Raw genomic sequence first — 17,396 nt, forward strand, 5'->3', positions numbered from 1 at the left:
AAATCTTCATCAGGTTGATCAATTATGGGGGTAAAAGAATAAAATAAACTCTCATAATCAAATATCCAATCAGGACCCTTGCCAACAGGAAGTGTGGTGTATCGTTGACAATCAACATGGTACCACTCTTCAATACGACCCAAAGTAAAATTGAAGACCCGTTTCTTAGGTGATGCATAACCCAAGAAATAACCTTCGATAGCCCTTTCTTCAAATTTTCCCGCATCTCTTTTCAACACAGCGCAAGGACACCCGAATGGTTCCAAAAACTTTAAATTAGGTTTTCTATTGTTTAGAAGCTCATAATTTCTCTTATCAGCTTCTTCACAGTTAGAACACGATTAAGCATGAGCAAGCAGTGTTCACCGCCTCATTCCAAAATTGGACAAGAAGCTTTGAATCTGCCAACATTGTTCTTACAGCTTCAATTAGTGTTCAGTTATACCGTTCAGCAACACCATTTTGTTGAGGTACATATGGAACACTATATTCTCGATTAATTCCTTTTTAAATTTAAAAGAAACCAATATAGTATTTTTGAATTCCGTACCATTGTTACTCCGAATACGTCTCACCTTTAATTTGTGCAGTGATTTGATTTTTGTTATTAGATTATGCACAAGAACATGTGTCTGATCTTTAGAACTCATAAATAACACCCACGAGTATCTTGAGTAGTCGTTTGTGACAACTAAATAGTAAAAATCTCCAGCAATACTCGCACGTTTCACAGGACCAAACAAATTAATATGAAGTCATTCAAAAGGAGTATCAATGGAATTAATTAACTTAGACGGGTGTGTCTTCTTTTTATAGTTTGCCCTTTTTGCATGCAATACAAAGACCGGTCAATTTAAAGTGTTTCAGGAAACCCCATCCACCAAATCATTGCCATCAGATAATTCATCTTTCTGACATGAATGTGACCCATACACTTATGCCACATAATCGAGTCTTTCTCAGTTTCTTTTGAGACAAATAACCTTTCAACAGAAGTAGATACCTTCATACTCATATTCAGTAAATAAATATCATTTGACCGAGTAGACCGCATAACAACCATGTCTTCTAGAATGACATATGGTTTGAGGATTTTGCACTCCTTCTCAGTAAATACTGTGTTATTCTTCAAATCACAAATTTGAGACATGCTCAACAGATTGTGATCCACTTTATCACAATAATTAACTTTTTTCAAATGTGATATGACCATTTGACACATCTCCTTCTTTTGTAATCATTATCCCAGAATAACACGCTAAAGCTACCTAACCCCCTTAAATATTGTTGGCATTGGTTAGTAGGTTGCTGTTGTTGGTAATATGACGAGAGCATCACTATCCGTAATCAAGTTTTCACCAGATATTGTCTTGGATGAGCTCTTCACATAGAGGTAAAACGATTAGTTCAAAAAGGCAGCTCAGGCCTTAGTCTTGGGAACTCTTTAATTTCACATGAAGAGTTAACTTTGATTGAATCCAAATGCGGTTTTGCTACTTGTGAATAAGTCACAGGCCTTTTCGACTTTCGTCTCAAATATGCAGATTGAAATACATTTGTGTTCACATTCTTACAAATTGGTTACGTAGGAACAAATTTTTGTTTTAAATTAACTTTTCTTTCATCAACATGAAACACTTTGCGTGGATTTACATTTGAAAACATGATGTCAATTTCATCATCACAAGACATGGGTCTTTTATGAATTTCTTTAATCAAAGGAACGAGTTTGGTTTGTTCCCTGATAAACGAATGAAAATTCTGTGATTTCTTCACTCCACAATTTCTTACAACATGACCACGTTCATCACATAATAAAAATGTTCTCATATCAACGAACGTACATTGTGATTTGACTGAAACTAGTGTAACGGAAGGTTGATGAGAAAATTCAGGAACATGCACTTTGTTCAAATCATCAAACATAACAGATTTCTTTTTCATATAAAAACCAAGGTTTGAGCAATTTGAAAAACTCTGCAATATGTCAGTTCCAGTTCAATTAAAAAATTGAACTTTTTTAACAGATTTTAACAACTGTTTTGCTTTAACCAATGGATTTGTTGTATTTAATACCTTGGATTTAGCAAATGCATTCTCAAGATCTTGTATTTTTGATGTTTCATTGTTAAGGACACTCTCGATAAATCCTAGTTTAATCAAATTAAGTGGAATGTCTTTCTCAGTGAACACCTTGCTAAGACCTTTCAACTTAAACACACGACCAGTGTTTTCATTAGAAGGAACTGGGTTGATGAAACGCATCAAATCAGCAACAGAAATTTTTGGTTTTTCTGATTTCTTAGCCTTAACCTTATATGTCTTAGACTATGTTATTTTAGATTTATTTGAACCGTACACTTCCTTTTCAAATTCATGAGGTTTACACAAAATGTGATTTGAACCTGAAATATTTGACTCCTTGTGTACAATTTTTGGTTCAACTTAATGACTTTCTCAACAAAGACTTTGTTACTATGTATATGTGGTTTGTGAGTTGTAGAATTTTCTTTGTCATTTTGTTATGATATCTTCACATGAACGACTGGTTCAATAAAAACCTCTTCCTTTCCTGCAAATGGAGTTTGGGAATAGTAATCATGAAATGGTGGAGGAATCTCAACAAAACCAAAACCATTTTTAGAACCCTTTTGTTTACCAAATACTTCAATAATTTCATTTAACAGAAAGGATGAAATTCTATAGTTGTGTATCTTGCTTTTCAACTCTAGAACCTCATTTTCAAGCTCGGTTATTTTAGATCTTTGTTTGAGAATTTCCTGAAATTGTTTTTCGTTAATGTTCATTTTCACTGAAAGTTCAACTTTCAAATCATGATTACTTACATACAATCCCTCAATCTTGTCCTTAGATTTCTCTTGTGTTTTTAGTGATTGTCTATATGTATCCTTGATTGAAGCAAGTTCTTTAAGCAGCGAATCATTATGAATATTAATTAAATCAGTTTTTGACTTGAATGTTTCACAACAAGAAAAAGACACATTATATAATAATTTAACAAAAGTAGATGAAGGACTAACCTCATCAATTTTTGCCACACAAGCAAAGGTAGTTGAGTTCATTTTTCAAGAAACATCATAATCTGATTCAGTGTCAACTTCGATTTCAGATGTCAATCCCCACTTCACTTGCATCTTGAAAATTTTCAATGTGCTCAAACATTACCAAATTGACTTGACCTCCATTCCCCAGAATTCGTTGATTCCAATCTATCCTGTCAGCTGTAAGTAAGGCTTGTGATTCCGCAGCCTTTGAAGAATCTCCCCTAGAAGGTCTATATTTCACCTCAGTAAAAGTCTTTCCTGGGCTTCTATCTTGAGAACGAGAACCATTGTATTCCTTCTTTGGCTTGTCACATTCTTCATCTAGTTTATTCACTAGTAGCAATGTTACTACCCACCAAGTTTTCATAAGAAGTCATAAATGCACAAAGAAAAGCAAAATTCTATTAAGCTTCCTTCATGTTTACATTCGATGGAGCAGTGAAAACATTTGAAGTTGATCCCCTAGGGATGTCATTAAACCCAGAAGCCATGAAACATACATTCGGATCACTATAGGAATATGATCCATCTTGAACAGTTTGACTAAGAAATACATTAATTAGAGCAGCAGTACTACTCAAAGGCAAACATCATCCATATAATGTTGGGTCTTGAGTTTCTTTTGATGACTTTTGACATTTTAAATCATACTTTCTATCTTCAAACTTTTGCATAAATTCCATTGCAGTAAGATCTTCATTCTTAATAAAACTATTTTCTTTAAGCACAATGAGAATCGTTGAGTAAGAGCTTGGAAGAGCATTCTTCAAAGTTTCAATCTTATCAACCTCACTTGGTTTCATTTTAAATTATTCATCTCAGCTATAAGATAATTGAATTTTGTGAGAATTTATTCGATAGTCTCTCCTTTCAACAAGATAAAATTTTGAAACTGAACCTTTAACATTACCTTTTTTACTTTCTTCAATATTACCCATACTTCTCATTTTAATATGTTGAAACAAGGATGCACAAATTTTAATACTTCCCACTTGATGGAAAATATTGTCAGTTAATGCCATTGTTAAAGTGGAATATGCATTTGTTTCAATCTCTAGAGCTTTCCTTTCTTCTTGAGAGTATTGAGAGAAATCCTTTGGTGTAAACCCAGTAGTTGCAATACCAACCATAGGCACAATGTATAAATCATCAAGACATCGTGAACAATCGGGGTGTACGGACCCTAGATCTGGTCTAAAACGTGGTCCCCATTTAGAAAAATCGCTAAATTTCATTAAACATGGACATTTTGAATGAGATCCGATCTCAGCATCGGGATGTAACATTTGCTGCATCAACACTTTCTGAGAAGCCAGTGCATAATAACCAGCCATCTCAAAAAAATAAAAGTTTAATTTGTAACGAATAGGAGGAAAAATAACTCTGGTTGAAAATTATAACGAATGATGAACAGTAGCGAATGGATATGTGAATCTGGTAACGAATAAAGTAACGAATAATGTTTAGTCTTCACGAATGAGAGTAACGAATAGCTATCACGAATGAAGGGTCAAAGATGACAAATCAACATCTGAATAGCTTAGAGAATGGCTGACGAATATGATAGCGCATGCCTTTGTAACGAATGAGTTACTGTGACGAATGATTATTCACTGGATGGCGAATGAGTGATGACGAATGAACTTCAAATGGCTAATAGCTGGTAACGAATCAACTATAATAACGAATGAGTTTGTTATTATGTTGTAACAAACTTGACGCGTGACACGAATCAGTTATACTCTAATAACGAATTAGCATCAAACTTATAGTGAATGACCAAATCCATTATAACGAATGCTCATATGAATCTTCAAATCTGCAAAGATGATTTCCATATCTAGAAATTCCCAGATTCAAACCACGAAATAAACTACCACAAACTGATGGATAAATTGGCCAAAACGTAATCAGTTTTCACAAACAGATGCTTAAGTGACTCATAACAGTCTCGTGGACAAATCCAAACCAATCTAACACTCAATTACTAACTAAAACTAGTCTGAGATCTAATAAACCTCAAAACAGACCCTCTGTTTTTGTAACAATCCCAATCAATCCAATTCCATTCCATATCACTTAATAACTCAATCAATCACCACGAAGAACACAATACCAAATCTGAACCCAATTACAGTCAATTCAGCATCTAATTAACATCTCATCATGCTAATTGCGCTAAATCTGATAATATAAAGTTATGATCTAAACTTAACAATATAACAGTGAGTTAATAAATCAAATCACCATTGAATACGTTAAGTCACATACACAATCTAACCCTGGAGCTCTGATACCACTTGTTGAAAAACACGAGAGAGCTTCAATCAATTGAATCGTTCATATCGATCAATCACAGGATCTAGTTATATGATATACGTATGTGGTTAGTAGATTAACGAAGTGTTGATTGCATAGTTGGACAGAATAACGGCAAGGGAGAAATTACGTTATAAACACTTAAATTAATTTGAGGCTGAACAACCTATTTATAGAAGACGAATGCAAGTCATTACACATTATGTAGCGAATGGCCTTCATTCCTTTTCATTATATAAATAACCAAAATGGTATAGTGAATGATTCATTCTCTATACCCCATTCGGTAACATTCTATGACGAATGGATACAATACATAACGATTTAGGTTCATTCGTTAAACATCCTTAACGAATGAACAATAATAAAAACGATTGTTCATTCGTTAAACATCCTTAACGAATGAGCCATAACTTAGCGAATGTGAATTATAATTACTAAATAACATTAAAATAATAATAAATTACATAATGATTACAAAGACTCGAGACGATAAAACTATGCACTAACATCTTTTTTGCATTTCTAATTTTTTATTAAAACTAAAACAATAATATTTCATTAAATAAATAAACATTACATTAAAATAAAATAAAAATACTCGGCTCCCTCGTACTCGTCTTCATTAGCACCACCATCGTCATCGTCCTCCTCTTCGTCTTCATTAGAACAGTCTCTATCGTCTTCATCTTCATCATCGAACTTGTATTTATCTTCATTGCTTCCTTTGTTCTCTACTTAATCTTCACTCGGAAGGCGACGAAACATCCAAGCATGTTGGACCAAATCCGCCATAAGCTCATCGTTATGTGTTTATTTTGAACACACAAAATACACATTTTCTAGTCTCTACTCCAAAGTTGATGTGTCTGGTATATAAGTTGGAGATATTGCTCGACCGTTATATTCGATGATCATGTTATACAATATAATACATGTATACATAGCGCTTTTCATTATTTTCAATGACCATAGACGACATGGATTTTTAACAAAATGCCAACGTTGTTGAAAAACCCTATAAAAGCATCTCGATGTCCTTTCACGAATACTCTTGAACTTTCATAAAATAATATGGTTTTCATTGATCGGGTCTCTAAACGTTTTCAAGATAATCGCACACTCTAGATATATCACACCACCCAAATAGTAACTGTGTCGGTAGTTGTTATCTTTACCCAAAACGAAGCAACGGGAATGATATTGGAGATGTAATCCTCCAACATTGGCGACTGTTCCAAGACGTTTAAGTCATAGTTGGAACCAGTGACACCAAAGAACGTCGACAAAATCCAAACGTCGTATGAAGCAATCACCTGAAGACTGTAGGTCCTTTTTGTTCATCTCGGGTTTATTGACATCGCCATGCGGTTGGATAGTTAGCTGATTCCTAATGCATACAATCTGTAATGCTGATCATGTCGGGTAAACCATGCGCTCTTGCATGCGCCTCATAAATCCGTTCTAAATTGTTACAACTTGGCGTTCTTAATTAGATAATGTGGTACATTCATCTTTATAATTCCTATATAAATAAATTAATAAAATTTAATTTAAAAGAAACTACAAGCAAGATATATATATATATATATATATATATATATATATATATATATATATTAAAATTGAAATATTCCGTGGTTGGAATACTCCAAGGTGTCTTGGATTGTTTTTTCGGCCATTTTTAAGTACTCGTCATCGATGTCGGTTCTGTTTTCGTAGGCGAGCACATGTATTGCTGATCTAACCTTTTGGATTACGGTGAATCCTAGCGTCCCTTGATTGTCCAATTTTTTCTTAAAGTCATCAAACTCGCACTCCAAATCTTCGGCAATGCACAAAAAATAAGCGTTTAGACATCCGAAATCAACGCATAAAAACCTTCGGGTTCTTGTATCTCGGCGACTCATCGAAGTAATGTGCCATCAAAAAAGCGTTTGCGGCCAAACGATCAAGCTCAATATATGGTCTTTTTGCAACCAATGGTGGAGGAGAACGAAGAGAACTCATATAATTTGTCACGAGCAAAACCACACTCGTAATCATCTCTTCCACCGTGTCGTAAACGGCTTGTTGGTCGGATATAAAAAATGGTTGCATATGGTAGTAGGAGAATCCATAGGTTTGATTTTGTAGATAGTTGGATGTGTATGGAGTTTGAGAATATAATTTTATAAAAATAGTATGAATTTTAACTAAAGAGTGGATGAATTATATAAAAAAAAAATTTGTTTTTTTAATATAGTAGTTGGTTCAACGGTAATGTTTCCAAATTTGTGCCAAATCAACGTTATATAGGAAACGCTTGATTAACAAAACCAACCCAAAACGCCGAGAAGGGGTGGGGGTGGGGGTGGCCCTGGCGTTTTTGGCTCAATACGACTGCAAAAAAAAGGCCACTATCGACGTTCTAAGTCCAAGTGCTCACCCTGTAAGTTTTAGTCGAACATATAGTATATTCTATTCCTAGACTGAGTTTATAACACTAGCATATTAATTTATAGTTTTTCAATACCTTGTGATACGTGTGCTCTAAATATTGGTTGTGTTGTCTTCGAAGCATCAATCCCGGTGAACTTGTATATTTGTAGAAACTTGGGTAAAATCGTTGTAATAGTTGGGTGAAAAACAAATATTAAGAATTATTTAAGTGTACGTACTCCTTTATATGCAATAAAACAGTTTCTCTTTTCAAATGAGACTTCAATGTCTTTAGTAAATTAGATGAAATGCTAATATGCTTTCCATATCAAATATTATTAAAACACTATTTAATCTACATTTCAATATTTGCATCATTAGTCGATGTTGATTGAATACCGGGATATTTACAAATGACATGGAAGATCGATGTGCACAGACACATTTAATTCATTGGGTTTGCTATCCAAAAGGGGGTTGCGGCGTGGCTTGTTGCCCGCTTACCTACAACTTCATTGTAAATTGCATGGATGTTTCTATGATAATATGAGAACACATTTATTTAATTCTATTTTCAAATCTACATCATTGTCTACTACGAATCTTGAACCCTCAATCTCATGAAAACACAACAATATACACAATGATATATGTTGCTACAATGAGTTTAACTAACAACATAGGTATGGCGGTCCAATAGTGTAATACTAACCGAGCTTCCTAAATTGTAAGATCGAAGAAAACACGACCGGTAGTCTCACCATAGAAGGGGGTCTCCCACGATCAACCACCGCGTGAAATTCAGTGATATGGCACGATAATGAGATGATAAGAGTAAGTATGAAGAGGGAATAGAGAGAAATTGGATAAGTGAGAATATATATTACCTTTGACTGATTTGTCCCTTTTATAGGCATCTGGAAGCTTCTCATGGGGAAGCTTAAGCTTCTTAAAAGAAAATAGTCAACTCCTCTTTAGTTTGTGCAGACAAGTAATACCATTTTCATGAAACTTGTATTATGTTTTTGTGTTGTTATGTCGACATCCTAGCTTTATGGAAGGTTTCAACTTAATTTATGTCACATCAGATATGACTTTTTTAAGGTTTACTATGACAAGGAGCTTCCATTGTTAACTTAGGGGTGTTTGTTTTTCTAAGAAGCTCTTCCTAGCCTCTTTTTATGCGCCACGCAAACCACACACAGACGTTTATGTTTGAATATTGTTTGTTTTTCAAAACACATTTCATTGAAAAAGGTCTGTGTACCCTCTTCTTCGAGCAGACCTGGACCAACCACTTCTCATATCTTTTCGCCTCTTCTCATATTTTATTTCATTCAACCCCCTCTCAAACCCTTGAAACACACAACCCCTTCTCCCACCTAACCTCTCGTTAGCTTAAGACTCTTAACCTCCGATTCTGCCGACCACCACATAGCCCCACGCCGCCACCGCACGTCTATGCTGGCCACTAGGGGTGGATTTACAAGGGGGTTAGGAGCTGGTCGAGTTTTTATTAGTTTAGTTCGTACTAGAAACATGTTTTTAAGAGTTTGACTATAAAAAATTTCGTCATTAAAGGAATTTAAAGGAGGAAAAAAAGAGAAAAAACTACATTATTGGAGTTTTTTGTGAAGGATGGTATTAATAGTGAGTTGTAGGTTATTGACAAAAGAAAGAAGTAGGTGAATAGTACACCAAGACGGCAATTTCCTAATATTTAAATTCATGTTTATCTTCTTCTTTTCAAAAGGTTCATGTTTATTTTATTGGCTGTGATTGGTGAATAAGTGGCTACATTGATAAACATTAAAAATAGTTTTTTAAATCTCAAAATATTTTTGTTTACATATAATTTTAAGTTTGAATAATGATCATTGTTTTATAAATTTAATAACATGTTTTAACGTTTAAGTAAAATAATTTATATAATAAAGATGAAGTTCTTCATGGTGGCTTGTGTCGACGGAGTAGCAGTGAGTTGGCGGTGGCGGTGGTTGTGGGGAAAGCAATATAGTTCAAAGACCAAAATCCAAGTTAACTTTCCCATAAGAATAGAAAATGAATAAAAAGGATATAATAATTTCCAATTATGATCATAACCTATTGAATATGTAAGAATTCTAGATTTGTTAAATTAATATTAGTTTTTTTTAAACATTGATATATAGTCATTAAAAAAAACAAACAGTCTTTTCCTTACAAACTGCAGATGTTTTGTCCAGCTCTTCTGTTACAGATGCCTACAAATATGTTTCGCAAACTGTAGACATTTTACCTATGAATAAACAAACAACACCTTAGAATTTTGTTGAGGAAGTTTCGAGCTTCCTGGTCTAGCAGCTTGTGCTTGCTTCTTCTTAACTCCTAAGCTTCTCTGACTTATGAGTGGGTAAGGGTAACCACGCCATCAACCCCCCCCCCCCCATCCGTCAGAAGTATTCGGATTGCAATGATGAATGCTTGTGACCTAATTCTTTTTCATTGTGATGTTCCCCTAGGTGATTAATGCTTTTAGTCTCTGCAATATGCCTTTTCATTGACCAATGCATATACTTATTTTGCTGTTTTGGGCCTGTTTATTAAAGCCCAAGAGCTGGAAATTGTTTCCTACGTCATGTTGTCCGAAGCTTTCGCGTTTGAAGCTTAGGGATAGAAGTTAGGAGTTTCTCGTACCAACCTTTTAGTAGTTCTTGTTATTTTAAGTTTGATGGCGGCTTCCTGCTGTGACTAACTGATTTGACACTTATGGTAGGAGCTCATTATATCATCTACGTTAACAACTCTCCCTATGGTTGATCCCAACCTTCTACCTTCCCCTATACTCTGAGGATTTGAAATTCAAAAATATCTTTATAACTCCCCAGGAACTATCATTTGCAAACTCTCCACTTTCTTCGCCTTTGATCCCTCGGATCATTACTTATTTTTCCGGCGGTTTTATCAATCATCTTTCCTTTAAGTAATGTACGATTCTTCTTTCTCCTACTCTTCTTTCAATCATGGGTTCCAAAGTAGACAAGGCTACCCAATTTTCCCAACTTACCCAATCGGAAATCGATCGTTTCTGTTTGGAATATGGGATAGCGGCCAAGCTTAACCCGAACATCCAAACCTTCAACCCATGGAAAGGTTACTCTTTACACCCAATACTTAGACCAATCCAACCTCCGATACCAATATTTTCAAGTTTTTCCTCAATGTTTCGGAATATCATGGTGTTTGTCTCGTCCAATTTGCTCATTTCGATGCTGATATGATACTACACTTTGAGATTGTATGTCTCTCCCTTGGTTACGAGCCTACCTTACAGATGTATTGAAGGTTTATTCAACTTACCAAGAACAAGAATTGGTTCACCATTGAGAAAGCCATTGTGAAACTTGGTTGATTTCGGGCATGGTTGGTCTTACCTCCTCTTGGAATGATAAGTTCTTCTATTGTTTAGTAATCCTCATGCCGAGCCCAAGATTTTCAGTGATGGGATGGGAATATTATGTAGTTTATTTAGGCCTTTTATTTCATCTCTTTTTGACATTGACCTTTCTTTATTTTTCAGAGATGAGCGCTTTGGTATAACTTGATCTTGAAGATTTTTCATCTTCACCCTTTTTTTCTACCAAGCTTTCTACTGGTCATCCCAATGTTGTCGGACGTACTAAGGACTTTTGCCATTCTGAATGTTATGTTGCTTCCTCAACCTCTTTCGTTTCTCCAGCCAAAGGCACTATTAAAAAGGTCATTAATGTTTCTTCCCAAAGAAATAAAAGGTTGAAGGTAGCTTTTGTCAAAATCTTTTTGCTGCTAGTCCAATTAAACTTGATGAGGATGCTGCCCTTGTTGCCTTAATCATGGCTTTACTCCATCTGGTGGAGAGAAACTTCCAAGAAGCTCTACTCCAGCCCAGTTTTGAGATGAAATCTATCATTGTTGATCCTAAAAAAGTTATCAAGACCATCGTCAAGAAGTCAGATCCTTCAGCAGGTAGTTCCAAGAAGGTAGAGAAGGTTAAGCATGATAAAAGGTATGTTTCAGAATCTGTTGTTAAGAAAGTTATTTCAAAGAAGGTTTTGCGTAAAGGGTATGATGTTTCTTCCAAAGCTGATGATGTCGAATGTGTGGCTTCTAATGAGGCAACCTCCAATTATATTTCGGCATGGAAGGTTCAAAATTGTGATACTTTGAAGAACGTTCATGTCTATCTGGACCTTCTTCTTCATTGCATTTCTCCTATATAAAAGGAAGTTTTTGAAGGGTTGGATGATGATGAAGTGACGATGATGAAGTGATGAAGAAGATTATTTAGTTTTTGGCTTGCTTGACCGTTTTTATCCCGGAATGTTTGGGATGATGGAGCTATTCTCATAGAGTGATCAAAAAGTTGGAAGACCAAAAAGTGAAGCGAGAGGGTGCCATGGTTGAGGTTGGTGAAATGGTTGAAACTTTGACTACTCACGAACAAAGCTTGGCTCACGAGCTTCCTGTGGCTAAGGCTTCCATTGAAGATGAGCGGAACAAGATGGACGCTTTCTCCAATGCCTTTATGAACAGCACCATAAGATAATTCAAGAGAGGAACTCGGTTGTTGAGGAAAGAAGAATTTTTGAAGTTTGAAGGAGGACGTTAGCTGATGATTGTAAGTGGCTAGAGGATGAGAAGCAGAATCTCTCTGATAAGAAACATGCCTCCGATTCTACCATTGCTGTCCTCCAAAGATAAGTTGATGACCTTCTTTTGGAGAACCATTTTTATTCGAAATAGGCTTTCCACACGTTTTTTCCTACCTCATTCATAGCAGTGAGTTCAATTTTATCCATACTAATGCCTATAAGAAAGTTATCGCACATGGTCTCCACAATGGCTTACCTATTGGTTTTGAGACAGGTTAAGCTGGTTGTTCCTTAGAAGGAACTACCCTCCCACCGGCCTCATGCTGCTAAGGACTTGGTTGTCGTTTTTAGGTTAATTTATGACCTTCCCCTATCTTGAAGTCGTTGCTCGATCTCATGATCTACCCTTTTCAACTTTTCAAGATATCGATCCTGAAGGTCTCTAGAAATACATCAATTAGCAGGTGATTGAAGCCATGGGGATAGGGTTGTTGATAAGGTTAGTCCTGATGAAAATGATCAAGAGGATGTGGTTGATGATAGTGAGGCACCTGCTACCGATGTTCCAGTTAAATTCCCTACTGGTGATGCTAATTGTGAAGTTGTGGTTACTCGATCCCCTATTACTAATATTGAGTGCACTCCTTCCCTCCCAAGAGAGTTTGAGCATACTCCCACTCCTGCTACTATAGAAGCATCCCCTGAGGTCCTTGATATTGATATTGACATGTTGTATGGGGATCTTGAAGACATGATTGCTGGAGCTTCTAGGAAGGAAGGTGCTACTACTGGTGACAAGTAGTTTAGTTGTTCGTTTTTAAGCTTCATGCGTGAAGCTTCTTATGATGTCTTTTTAGCCTTTGTTGGCAAAGACAATTTATCCTTATGCTTGTGATGAATGGTAGCACCCCCTTGGATGTGTTTATGTTCTAATCTAATCTGTAGTTGTTTACTTTGTTTGTTTGTGTTGTTCATGCTTGTCTGTTATTTTGCAATGTCTTTTAATCTTTGTTAAGGATTGATGTTGCAGAAACCTTTCCTTACCTTTGTAACAAAGAATCGATCCAAAGAACATCCCGTTCGCTATCAGTCCACAAAATTTTATTAATTGTTCGTGTTATATTGTTACATAAGTCCTTAGCTTTATGATATCACAATTGTAAGATTTTAGCTTCATGTACTTATAGAGCAAGTTGGGGAGAGATGCTCAATCTCGTTACATAGAGATAGTTTACTTCTATGTATTCCATAAATTCGTATTGTTTTAGGGGGTCACCTTGTATACTGGAAGATATAGCGTCTTGTTACATGTTGAGCGATATGCCCTAGGAGCTTAACCCTGTACATGAGTAGAAACTACGCCAGACCTCATGGAGCCTAGTTTAGAGGGGCTCATCCTTAAATAGGATAATAAACAAGTTTGTTACTCAAAATATGATATAATTAATTGATTTTTTCAAATACAACCAACTGAAATAACAACAAGATAGATTTGAATGATGACCTAGACTAGGAACCGCTTAAGGAGCTTATCACTCGAATGACAAGGAACCTTATTTCCTTCTAGGTAGTTAAGCTTAAAATATCCATCCTTGTGGGCTTCTCTTATGATGTGTGGACATTCCTTTTCTAGCCTCTTTGTTTCTGAAGACTAAGTCTCCAGGTTTGAATTCTTCCCTCCTCACTCTCTTGTTCTAGAAGGCTTCCAGCTTCTCGAATGTTTTCTTGATCACATGCTTCTTTTAGAAGATCAAGGTTGAGTAAAACTTCAAAAGCATTGACTAAGCTATAAGGTGTTTTTACCATGCTCTTCTTCTTCATTGTTTGAATAGCCCTAAGAATGCTTGGAAATTCTTCTACCCAATTTCTGCCATATCTTCCCAACCTTGCGTTGATACCTTCTATAATGTTGCAGTTCATCCGTTCGACTTGGCTGTTAGACTGAGGGTATGCAAAGAATCTAAATACTTGCTTGATCTGTAGGTTCTTGCACCATTGACTTCATGGTTTCTCAGCAAATTACTTCCCGTTATCGGTCACTCTGTGACTTGGCAGATCATATTTGCACATTACACTTTCCCATATGAAGTTTATTACCTGCCTTCCAGTGATGGAATCCAAGGGCTTGACCTTCATCCACATAGTGAAACAATCCACAGCTACCAATAGGAATTTACACCTGCTGCCTCGGGGAAGGGACTGGAAATGTCAATCCCCCATTTGTAGAAAGGCCTGGCAGAAATGATGGAGACCAGGTCATGTTTTGGACTAGTTTTTACTCGAGCATGAAGTTGAAATGCTTCTCACTTGTGTATCACCTTAGTAGAGTCCTTGTGTATCACCTCAGCAGGGTCCTTGTGCATCGTCGGTAGTCGTATCGTAGATTCATTGGTCTAGGTACTACCAACTTTGGACCGGAGTGTGTAAAACAAATTACTTCATGTACTTCTCTTACGAGGTGTTGCTTTGATCTGGACCTATATATTGTAGCAAAAGGCTCAAGTACCCTTTCTTGTATAAGAGACCATCTTTCACAACATACTTCTTGGCTTTGATCCTTAGTCTCATGGCTTTTCCTTCTTAAGTGTGAAGCTTACCTTTTTTTAGAAACTCTAGAATATGAGTCATCGAAGTGATTCACTCCTCTTCAATGATGTCTTGTATTTCTAGTTCCTCAATCGAAGGGCTTTTCAACACTTCAACTAGGACCTTCTTTGTCAGGTGAGAAAAGGTCAAGGATGCCAGTTTACTAAGGGTATCAGCTTGCTTGTTTCGAGTTCTGGAAACTTGGGTTAGGGAGAAGCTTTTCAATTACTTCATAAGCTCCTTGACCTTGTGCTTGTACTTTAGCATCGAAGGTTCCATTTCTATGAAGTCATTGTTTACTTGATTTGCCATCAATCTTGAATCGACATGCACTTAGTTCTGGGATCTTCATGTTTTTTTCTTAAATGAAGCCTTGCAATTAAAGCCTAATATACACCCTCATTGTTTGTACATGGAAACTCTAATCAGTGTGTATAAGTAAATTATGTAATTATTAAACCGGCACCGTAACCTTCTATACTTGAATCTTCGTCAGTGTAGAGTGTCGACTTTCCTAAGGGGATAGCAGGTTCACCATCTTCCAGCTCATTCTCTACCACATGATTCTCTGATGTTTCAACTAGAAAGTCGGCGAGATCTGGCCCTTGATTGTCTTTCTAGATTCGTACACGATGTTGTTTTCACCCAAGCCAATAGCCCATTTGGCTAGCCTTTCTGCGACTTCCGAACGTTCCAAAATAGACTTTATTGGTTTGTTGGTGACCAACTTCGTTTGATGAGCTTGGAAGTACCTTCTGTAAGGCCCTGATCCCGGTGCCCTACCTTGGACGATGGATTTACTCATAAACAAAGTTCTAAATATCATAGTTAATTAAAACTTTACACGGAGTATAAAACTTTCATAGCATTACAATAATATTTCATTGCATGTCTTATAACACTTTTGTCTTTCAAAATTAAAACATTAAATATAAAACATCATGCGTCTTCAGATGCCAGAATCTTATTCGTCTACCATGTGTCCCCGCTCAAGCTAGCTGTCTCATCCTACTCACATGCGTGCATACTAAAAGGCAGCTACGCTGAGTGAGTTCTAGTTAATCACGCATCAATCAACACATACACTTACCTTCAATTATGCATCTGAAGATACATATTAATTACTTTACTAAATTACTTTCATTACATAATTTCATACATACGTTCATACTTTATTATTTTCATACTATCTCAGATATTATTAGGGTCTGATCCCTCTTTCCTTGTCTATCTCAGATATTATTAGCGTCTGATCCCTTTCTTGTCTTTCTCAGATATTATTAGGGTCTGATCCCTTTCTCGTCTATCTCAAATATTATCAGGGTCTGATCCCTTTCTTCTCTATCTCAGATATTATTAGGGTCTGATCCCTTACTTCTTCATCTTCATACATAGTGTGTTTACATACTGATAACATATGTATACTTTCTTTGATCATCTATTCATACTCATATGTTGTACATATGTCTATCATACACATTCAGATATCTTATACATACCTCTCTTGTCAGCACGTGCAATATCCGAAGATCGTTCATGTACCGACAAGCTATTCACATTTAAGATATAAATAAATAACATACAAACCATACATGGAATACACTTACCTTTTAAGGTAAGTGTATTAACTATCACATCGAGTATGCACACAGCCCCGAAAACGTGACAAGGAAATGGGGCTAGAAACTCACACGGATCCTGTTTCGCTCTCCGTTAATCGTTATCCCTTTTTTAATTGAGCTCTTCTAACTGTATATAACTTACATGTATCAATACTTATCCTAATTGTATATCAGCTAAAATGGCTAAGTCTGGTCTAATCTAATGGCCTTGTTTTAGATTACAATTACTTAGAATATTTTATAACTTAAATGCTAATGTATTTGAATACTAGGTATCCATTGTTTTAGTATTCTTTCTTAGGTATTCAAGTCTGTCCACACATACTATCATATATATGTATATAGTGCTCGGGTCACCCAACTCATTTGAATACATGTATAAGGTATTTTTAACCGAATACCTCCTTGCAACAAAACCACACTTGTATTCGAACGAGCCTAGTGTGGTCGAGTCACAACATGTATGCGAACATAGCTTGTAATCAATTAGGCATTTTATGTTAATAAGTCTTTTGTAATCGAGCTTAGACCAATAGCGCGACTAGCTCCAATGCATGCGAACTAGCCCATTGTAATCAAACTTGATCATTGTAAGCGAGTCATATAAATGTATTCGAGTTATGAAATGTAATAGAAAATCATATTTTATGCAACTTTAATCCATGTAATCGAGTATAAGATGTAATCGATATCCATAATTGTAATCTAGTATAAGTTGTAATCGATGTCCATGATTGTAATCAAATATAACATGTAATCGAGTCCTCATTGTA

This window comes from Bidens hawaiensis, unplaced genomic scaffold, assembly GCF_021521415.1.
Source record: "Bidens hawaiensis isolate Kalapana, Puna unplaced genomic scaffold, B.hawaiensis_p1.1 tig00031781_1, whole genome shotgun sequence".
In the NCBI taxonomy this organism is placed as follows: domain Eukaryota; kingdom Viridiplantae; phylum Streptophyta; class Magnoliopsida; order Asterales; family Asteraceae; genus Bidens; species Bidens hawaiensis.